This window comes from Toxotes jaculatrix, chromosome 16 (genome assembly GCF_017976425.1).
Source record: "Toxotes jaculatrix isolate fToxJac2 chromosome 16, fToxJac2.pri, whole genome shotgun sequence".
Lineage (NCBI taxonomy): Eukaryota > Metazoa > Chordata > Actinopteri > Toxotidae > Toxotes > Toxotes jaculatrix.
The window spans coordinates 53,924-64,195 of NC_054409.1; the positions used below are offsets into that span (position 1 = coordinate 53,924).

General features: G+C 46.5%; 1 long non-coding RNA gene across 1 annotated transcript; it reads right to left on the reverse strand.

Moving 5' to 3' along the window:
- Positions 1–8,499: 8,499 nt before the first annotated feature.
- Positions 8,500–9,167, reverse strand: LOC121195854. Its single transcript, XR_005895515.1, has 3 exons — positions 9,139–9,167; positions 8,765–8,881; positions 8,500–8,547 (listed from the first exon to the last, which is right to left on the reverse strand). It is a non-coding gene; the product is annotated as an uncharacterized LOC121195854 (long non-coding RNA).
- Between the last annotated feature and the right edge of the window lie 1,105 nt (positions 9,168–10,272).

A 10,272-nucleotide genomic window follows, 5' to 3' on the forward strand; every position in this document is an offset into this window, starting at 1 on the left:
TGATATGAAGCCTTGTGAGGTATGAAAGGATTTGTGAGACTGTGTCAGAAACAGGTTGATGCTCTGAGCTTAGAACAGAGTGTACTGCCATCTTGTGCTGAAATAAATGTCCTGCTAATAAGCTGGGACTTGACAAGTGCAACACAAAGGATCCCTGGTTTGAGTGTTTACCCCACAGTCACTGAGGCGTGGACGTCACTGGCTGTAGTCATGCCAAGGTTGTCTAAGGCATGTGGCCAGTGGCTCTCACTGCGGGAGGAGCTGCTGGCACTGGGCTGGCTCCTCAGCTCCTCCTGTCCACATGCAGAAGCGGCAAGCACTGCCATCAGTATGTGTGTGTGAGTGTGTATTTGAATGGGTAAACAAGAGCCAAATATAAAGCCCTTTGGATATAAGCACTATGTAAATGACAGGCAACATATAGAATAGCAAATAGTGTGAGTAGCAGACAGTCTAAAATAGTGTATTAGCCATTTACTGTACATGCCAATGAAAATAAGTGCAGGTGTAAAGATACAAGTTGATGCAGTGAGATTTTCATCTTTGCTTTAAGGTTATTGTGATGACAGTGTGTGGTTTTATGATGCTATAAATCATTGATAACAGACTTCTATCAAATATTATCAGACACTGAGATTGTGAACGAGTGACAAGCCACAATTTAGTAAATACATTTTATTGACATAATATTTATTTAAATGGAGACATGAGACTAATCTATACCAGTGTGAGAATCTGGACCTTGAGTGAGAAATAAAGAGACGATACAAAAGGAGGGGAATGGCAAAACAGAGTCAAAAGCTTCACAGCCACATTCAGCTGGGGTCTGGTTTGTCCGTCACATTCACCGTCTTCTCAGTCTGTAGGTATTTCTACAAGAGGAGGACAAAAGGAAAAACACTCTTTGTGAACACACGTGGACGTTTTATCACCTGTATCACAGTAAGTGTGAAAATGGAGCAGAATAAAAGAGGGAGAAACTGCAACAAATAACCATGAGCTGCCTACCTTTAGGTTCTCGTAGTGTTTGATGGTTTTGCAGTGGTTGATCTCAGCTTCTTTGGTTCCGCTGAAGAATGGATTACATACTGTACAGAAGAAAGCGGTCTTTGGGACTAAGAACTCCATACCTGAGGACACACACACACACACACACACACACACACACACACACACACACACACACACACACACACACACACACACACACACACACACACACACACACACACACACACACGAGACTGACTGTGGAAATACACATGTAAAGAAAACAGTGATAAACAGTCACGGTGAATAAATAGTGTCATACCAACTGGATTGCTGGGGTCAAAAGGGGGGAGGAAGTAGTCCATGCTCATGGGTGTTTTCATCTGGAATGTCTTCTTCATACTCTCCTCTTCTCCGTTTGTTTGGTCTTTGGACGTCTGTTACTTTCCTAGAAGAGACAGGGACTGCTTTAAAGTACAATCTAGGACATACACAGGGGTAAAAAGACCTGGTCCTGGCTTTGCTCAACAAAGCAGATAAGCTAATAATTTAGCATTTTCCAAATGGACTTCATGTGTCTTCATCTTGGTGCTGTTATTAAACACCTGCAATGACTTATGGCAAGTACCTGCCCCAAGGACAATGTCCCATCATCTCAAACACTTGAAGAAGAGGTCAATTTGGACAAGCCTGATTCTCTACCCACTGAGGAACTGCTACCACTCACAGTTCTACTTCAAAGAAAATCAAAGCGTACCTGTCTCTGCAGTAGGAGCTCCCGTCTCTTTGTCCTCCTGGTCCTGCATCTTCTCCTGCCTTTTCTGTTTTGTCCAACACAACCGTCTCCTCCTCCTTGGCCTGTCTGTTACTGAGAGGACTCTCCTCTTTCTTATCGTCCTCACTCTCTGCGGTCACTGCTCCTATGGCTGGGCTGTTTGAGGAGGAGTCTGCAGGGGCAGCTTCAGGTGGGTTACCTGATGCTGCAGGGGCAGGCACGGACAGGTGCTGGACCTCTGGGGTGGAGTCCAGGGTGGGCAGTGGTGTGATTTCTAAAAATAAAGAAATTTTCTGGCCAAATTTACAATTTGAAACCAAAAAGAAATTAAGAAAAATATCTAGGAAAGACTGTGTTTCCTTGTGTTGATGGTAGAAGTGAAATCAGTGTGAGGCTGTACCAGTCTCAGGTGTTTGGCTGAGAGAGGACTCAGCCTGTGGAGCTGTGCGTCCGTCCAGGAGCTCTGCTTGTATCCCTCTGATCGGCAAGACCACCTGGATCCGGACAAATCTTCACCGTGTGCTCTCTTTCTCTCCCTCCTCTCTCTTTCCCTCCTCTGCCACTCCCTCCTTTCCTCCTCCCTCTTCTCCCTCTCCCTACTGGCTCTTTCATCCCACTCCCTCTCCCTCTTAGCCCTCTCCTCCTTCTCCCAGGCCTTCCTTTCCCTCTCCTTCCTCTCTCTCTCCCTCACCTCCTTTCTGGCTTCCCTCTCTTTCCTCTCCCTCTCCTGCTTCTTCACCTCCTCCTCTGTGTGGTTCTTGGCCACCTCTTTTGTCCCCTCTGCTGACTTTTTGTCCTGCTCTGTCTCTGTTTGTGTTTCCCCCTTCACGCCACAGGTGGAAGCTGCTACGTTGTTAGGATGGCTACCGGTTCTTGTTGGGCACTCCACAAGCAACGCGTTAACCATTTCTTGAGTGACCTGGTGAAACAGAGATGAAAAAGAGACATGAAAGCTCACAGGCTGAGCTACACAGAAGAACAACCCGACTCCAGCAACAGGCTGATGAGCACAGAGCCACATTTCTGCTGTATGTTACCTTAGGTAGCTCTGGCATGGCCGTCTCCATGGAAGACAGATGCCTTTGTCTCTTCAGCACCTGCAGCCTTGTCCTTTCCTGCTTCAGATGGATTGAATCCTTTATTGTCTCTTACTGTCTCTGTGACAGTTTTATCAGCAGATGTTTCCCTCATGTCTGTATCCATGACTGCTTCTGCTTTGGCGTCTTGTGCAGCTGAAGAGTGGGAAACAGCAGTGCTAGGCTCATGGCTTCTGATGCTATCTTTGCTGGCGTTTTCTCCCAAAGCTTGGACTTCACCAGCCGTCTTGTCTGTGCTCTTCATCTTCTGGTCTGTCCCAGAAGCATCTTTTTCCACCTCCTCCAAAGGAGGTTCAGACTTCTCTATATGGACAGCCTCCTCTACCTCTGCAGCTGCTGCTGTTTGGCTGCTTTTGCCGTTAGCAGGTGCATCCTATGACCAGACACAAGGAGCTATTGAGCAGTGCGACTTCAAACACGTGCACATGGAGCTGACGCTGCAGGACATCATGCCAGTAGTAGATAAGAAATATGTCTAACTGAATAATGAGCAAGCACTGCCAATCAATTACCGACCTCAGACGACTCAAGGTATGCAGTGATGACTTTTGTCTGTGTGTTGGCCTTGGGGTCCGGCTTGCGGGAGAAGAACAGGGGGTTGTTCTGGATGATGCACGGAAACATCTGGAAGCGTTTGTAAACAGAGAATGCCATGGCTGCAGTCGCCATCTCACAAATGACCTAAGCAGGAAGAGGCACAACATCACATCAACAGCATGTTACATGTCTTTACAGATAAAGAGCAAGATGTGATTTGGAGAAAATGTGATTTGGATTTTCAGCCCAGGACAGAGCTGTGTGTGAGGACACGGATATTCAGGATAGGGGTGGCTGAGGATCTCATGGATTAGCATGTCTGCAGCTGCACAGACAAACAGCCCTCACCATGTTGTTGAGCATGAGGGTCTTGATGACGGTACCAAAGCGTGGCACCAGTTTTTGGACCTCAGAGGAGCCAGAGGGCATGTTGAGGACATTACTGATCACCAAGAGCCTGCTCCAGCCAACTGGAACAGTACTCTCCTGGAGGACACAAAAGGACATACAGTCACTGATTAGCCAGCGGATAATTACTGGACCAAGGTACACAGAAGACTAAAGCAGAAGATATACAGAAGACATATTCATTACCACCAGTAAATGAGGGTTTCTGCAATATTACTATACAAGGATCAAGGAACTGTTATTGTCATTCCAGTACATTTACATGTTATGGTACGAAATTAGTACTCAGGTCCCAGTTGAAGCCATCAAGAGCAAGATGTAGGATGCAAGAGTGAAAAATATAAATATAAACATAAGGGCAAATATAAACATTTAAATAAAGATAAGATAAGGAAACCAGGATTAGCATGTGCTTAAATACACATGTGCAAATAGGAGGTGGTGGTAGTACAAAGAAAAGTATTGCACTTAGTGATAGTGTTGTAAGTGGGTGAGGAGGCGTGTCTACAGGGCTAGAGTTCAGCAGCCTTACAGCTCTAGGGAAGAAGCTGTTCCTGAGCCTGGTGGTCCTGCTCTGGATGCTTCTCAACCGCCTGCCTGAGGGGAGGGGTTGGAAGAGACTGTGTGCAGGATGGGTGGAGTCCTTCATGATGCGGAGGGCCCTCCCTCTGCATCATTCTGGACCCAGTTCCCCAGTGTGGGACTCAGACCGAGGAGGGAGAGCTTCTGTACCAGGGTCTGTGGGATGATGGTATTGAAGGCTGATGAGAAGTCCAGGAAGAGCAGAGGGACGTACGAGTTCCTGCTCTCCAGGTGGTTGAGGGTTGTGTGGACCACTGATGAGATGGCGTCATCAGTGGAGCGGTTCTTCCTGTAGGCGTACTGGTGGGGGTCCACAGTGACATCAATAGAGTCTTTGATGTGGCCCATGACCAGTCTCTCAAAGCACTTCATGACTACAAGGGTCAGAGCTATGGGTCGGTAGTCATTGAGGCCTGTCACTGTGGAGCACTTGGGGACGGGGACAATTGTGGCAGTCTTTAAGCAGGTGGGGACAGATGCCAGTGACAGCGAGGTGTTAAAAATGTCTGTCAGCACCTCAGACAACTCATGAGCACAGTCCCTCAGTACCCACCCAGGGATGTTGTTGGGGCCTGCAGCTTTAGGTTAATTCCTGTAAGGGTTCTCCTCACTTCAGCTGTGGTCACACTGAGGGGTGTGTCACCGGGTGGTGGTGTGAGTCTGGTGCAGGGGGGGGGGGGGGGGGGAGTCAGGATCCTCGAAGCGGGCATAGAATCTGTTGAGTGCATCTGGCAGGGAGGGGTCCAGTGGGCATTGTGCATCCCTGGTGTTGTAGCTTGTGATGCACTTGACGCCCTTCCACATGTTCCGGGGGTCGTTGGTGGTGAAGTGACCCTGAATTTTCTGAGCATATGTGGCTTTGGCCCTGGAGATGCCTGCTGTCAGTTCTTTCCTCGCCACTCTCAGCGCTGATGCCTCACCTGCATCCCTAGCTTTCAGCAGAGCTCTGACTACAGCATTCAGCCAGGGTTTCTGGTTTGAGAAGCAGGTTACTGTCCTTGTGGTAGTGGCGTCATCAGCACACTTGGAGATGAAGCAGAGGACGGAGGAGGTGTATTCCTCTAGGTCCACCTCTCCCTCATATGTAGCTGCCTCCCTGAAGACCTGCCAGTCTGTGCACTGAAAGCAGTCCTGGAGCACAGAGGCTGCATCTCTGGGCCACACAGTGACAGTCTTCTTTGTTGGCCTGATCCGTCTCAGCAGGGGGCGGTAAGCTGGCTTAAGCAGGATGGAGATGTGGTCGAAGAGGCCAAGAGGAGGGCGAGGAAGAGCTCTGTATGCATCCTGAATGTTAGTGTACACACAATCCAGAATGTTGTCTCCACATGTGGGGATGGTGACATGCTGGTAAAATCTGGGCAAAGTGTCCGTCAGTTTCACGTGGTTAAAGTCTCCTGCAACCACGTAAAACCATAAGTTCGGTAGAGATGTACCTTACACGCAAATTTAGCACTAAACTAGAGCTAAAAGCGGCCTCGAAGTTGGAAAAATAAGGCTTAATCCAGGGAGCTTGAGAAGCCGCTGCACCACTGTGCACCGCCATCTTGTTATTTTACCCATGAAAAATACTGTTTCCTTACTTTAACGTACTTTCCAAAAAAAACTAGTTGTAAAGTTACAGCAGACGTCACATTTTACAGGACTGTCCCTGTTTATCTACATCTACAATGTAGGACAGGGACAACTGAACACTTACTGCTGCAGTTTGACAGTAAGACCCTTCAGCCTGATTTAGGTTTATTACTTTAAAGAGCTTAGTGTAAATGTACATTTGGATCATCTACACTTGTCCCTGGTGTATTTACAGCAAAGTTTATTAACGTGCACTGTCCTTGTTACATCAAGCAATAAATAAGATGAAGTGCATAGAAATATCTAATGGTAGAAATACTCACTAATGGCTCCACTGATCCCATCAGCAGATTGTAGAGAGCCACCTGTGTAAAGAGGTTTTTTAGTGTAGACTGTACACAAAGCAGTCCCACTGAGCCTGTGATAGTAGTTTAAGCTATGACAGAAGCAGCTTGCATGGCTACATGTATTACTGGTGTCCAGGTGTTTTCTCCTCTCCTCCTGGTGTGATCACACCAACCTTTCCCATTTGTTTTGCCAGGATGAGGTCCGAGGGCGTGTCAAAGGGCTGGATCAGCTTGATGATGTCACTCTCTGAGCAGCTGCTCTCAGGAAGTCCTGTGATCAACACCATGCCTTTCTGTAGGAGACATTACAGAACAAGTGAACTTAACAGACATTTAGCTGAACTCAGGTTTTCCTTTTTAATACATTTCCAAACATAAATTTCTGTTTTCAGACTGATGAGGGGGGAAATGACCTGAAAGGATTTTAGTATCAGGCTGAAACACAAGAAAATGTGATGGAAGTGAAGGAAACTGTACCTCATCAGACGTCTTGTGTTCAGCCTCAGCTCCTGCAGTGGGGAGTAGAAGGGGAAGATGCTACACTCAGTATGTTTTCATACACATCACAACTACAAGCCAGCAAAAGCAAGACATCACAAACCAGACTACATGTGACTAAGCTACAGTTTATTCCATGTGATCAGGTATAGTTAACAGACTGTGATTTTAACTAGATATACTGAGTATTTCTTGACAGTGATAGATGTGGATATATTAGCACTGACTGCCTGCAGACTAGCAGTGGCGGTTTTTTGTTGTCTGACCTGAGTCTTCCCCGGCAGGACCCTTCTCCTGTCCTGAAGCAGGTTTGCTGTGAAGTCAGAAATAATCATATCTGAGTGCATGTTTGAAATGGACAGGTTGAGTGAACAACATATGGGGTTAAAGGGGAAGAACAGTGATGATAACTGTGGCAGACCTGTTGTTGGCATCAGGAGACTGCACTCCTTCAGGTTTCTAAAGGAAATCAAACAGAAATGAGACTTCAAACATTAAAAAATAATAATTAAAAAAGGAATTGAAACTAATTTTGTGTATGAGATGGTTTCTGAATCAACAATTGCATTTAGACAGAAAAACTCCACTCAGCATTTTTGTGGAAGCTTTATGTTTTCTATGATTGAAAGTGAACATGCCTTCAGTGCCACGTGTGTGTTTTCCACATGGTACCTTGGCTGTTGAAGCAGTGATTTTCTGGTCTCTGATGGAGAGATTTGTGGAGTTAGCCAGTGCCTGAGCGTCTTCAGCCTTCACCATGCATACAGATGCCTGCAGCAAGGGAGGGAGACAAAGTGATGACATGGGACAGACATAAACCATGACGACGTTGTGCAAAGTAGAAGCAGGAAACCTGCACAGGCTAAAATATCCACAGCCACTGTTTTGTTGACTGAAGAGTGACAGATGAACAGGCCAATGCTATTCTTTCTTGTAAAACACACTTAGAGAAAATGTTAATTCTGCAAATTTTAATATAACAAAACAGGAAATAAGCATCCTCTGTTTTCAAGAAATGGACTGATTACTGAAACATGTTCTTTCTTTTTGCCTGTAATATTCACAACATGAGCAAACTGCAACACTGACTACACTTTCTTCGTTTTTTTTCCTATCATCTGTTTGAAACTGCTCTGGAACATCAAATCTCAAAGGGAAATTTCTTGTAAAACACATGAACATGTAGATACTCTTAGATGTACCTTCTGTCCTTGGCTCTTCTCACTGTCTTCTTCTGAGCACGGCATGAGGATCACGTTGTTGATCTTGCCAAAGGACCCGACCAGGTGCGTAACTTCCTGCTCCGAGGCGTGGTTTGGAATGCCTGTCAGATAAAGCAGACCATCTGCAACAGACGAGCCCAGAGAAGCTGGAGTGGCTGTTTTCTTCTTCTTCTTGGCTGGAGGAGGCCTGGCAGACTACAAAGCAACAGCATTAGTCTTTGGTTAGTTTTAGGCTGAAAGAAGTGTGTAGACATAGTTAGCTGTGGCTGAGCTTGGTCCAAAACAGTGGAATTCTGTGACAAGCTTTACACAACTAAAAAGAAAAACAGCCACTGTGTCAGCCGCCTTGTTACTTGCTGTCTCAGCCATCTTAGTTCCAGTCTTCATCCCGCTCTTGACAGTTGTGATGTTGGACTGTCCACGTTTGGAGCTGTGAGCCGCCTTAGAGGAGGGTGGATGTTGGCTGGTGTCAGTGGAGTCATGGTGTGGACGCTTCCCACCGATGCCAGAGGAACCCCCTGTGCAAAGGGAGGAGGGAAAGCAAAGAAAGCTCCACATCACTCTTGTGTAAGGCTCCAAAACTAGAAGTGATGTCAGAAATCTCAGGTAAACAACAGGTAAAGTGCGATTTTAGCTGAGCACAGACTGTCTCAAAGGTGACTTTAAAAGAGCTTTCCAGAGTCAGACTCTGAACATACATCAGTCTGTAAAGAAGAAAGCTACACACTGACTAACCTGATGATTCCTTGTCCTTCCTCTCAGGCCGGTGCTCTCTGGAGGAGGAGGAGGTTGGGTGTGAGTGAGAGGGACTGTGTGAGCCGGAGTGGCGGCCCTCCAAGCGATGGCCGTGTTCTTAGGATAGTGAATGGATGGATGAGGTTAGAAGTGAGTAAACTATCATACAGACATTTCCCCTGATCTGAGTCATTTATTGGTGAAAAGATAATTGTGTATTAAGAACCTGCAGCACCACAGAACAGTCCCGTAGCACTTTAGCAAATGAGCTCACTACATTTGTATTATTTGTAAGTTTGCAGATGAATATTTAACAGAGTTGTACACTGTTCCACTTTGTAGACGCTGTGCCTGCTCTCTAGTCTGTGGTCTACCTGTGCAGTGGTGGAAGCGAGGGAGATGCTGAGGGGAGTAGAGCTTCCTGTGTGGCCTGTGGGGATGGGGGCCCACCCTGTGCTTGTTGTGAGGAGGACTTGGGGTGGGAGAACCTGAGAGGCTCCGAGACACGTAATGGGATGGAGAGCGATCCTTGGGATCCCACAGAGCTCGGCTGCCATATGGGTCGCACACATACGCAGCCTCCTCCCAAAAGTTGCTGCACTGACTGCAAATCCTGACATTTTAGTCATCTCTGAGTCTTGGCTTAAGAAATCCAGCCCCAACTCTGCTGTTTCCATCCCTGGCTACAATATTTTTGGTCAGGACAGAAGTTCCAAGGGTGTGGGGGTCGCTGTCTATTGTGGGGATAACTTGCAGGGTGCTGTGATTTCCTCTAAATCTGTGGCCAAACAGTTGGAGATGATTGTTGTAAAAATCTCTCACTGTTGCTGGTTGTTACAGGCCGCCCTCTGCCCCTGCCTGTGCTCTGCCTGCTCCAAGTGAGCTGATTGCCCCTCACACCTCCTCTGAATTTCTCCTGCTAGGGGACTTGAATTGGGATGTGCTTGACCCTCCATCTTCTGTGCAGTTACAGCTGGATGCACTAAACCTGTCCCAGATTGTGCAGGCCCCTACCAGATACAATACTAAGACTATGGGATGTGGCACATTAATTGATGTTACACTCACCAACAGGCCAGATAGGTATACATGTGGAGTTTTTTGTCAAAGCTTCAGTGACCATTATAATGGAGCTTGTGTGTGCAAGGGCACCATCTCAAGAAGTCCTCCCTTGATTGTTTTCAAACGCCTCCAGAAAAACTTTAATGAAAAGACTTTTTTATATGACCTGACACAAGTTGAATGGCACAGAATTGGTCTTATCCCTGATGTGGAAGTCGCCTGGACATACTTTATAACTTTGTTGGGTGCCATCTTGAACAACCATGCTCCTCTCAAAAGAATGAGGATAAAAAAGCATCTGTCTGAGCTTATTGGCCATAAACAGCACCTTTGGCATAAAGCAAATTCTTCTAATGAAACATCAGGCTGGCAGACATACAGGGCATTAAGAAACTAGTGCTGCACGATTTGATGAAAATGTGCGATTGTGATTGTGGACAATATTG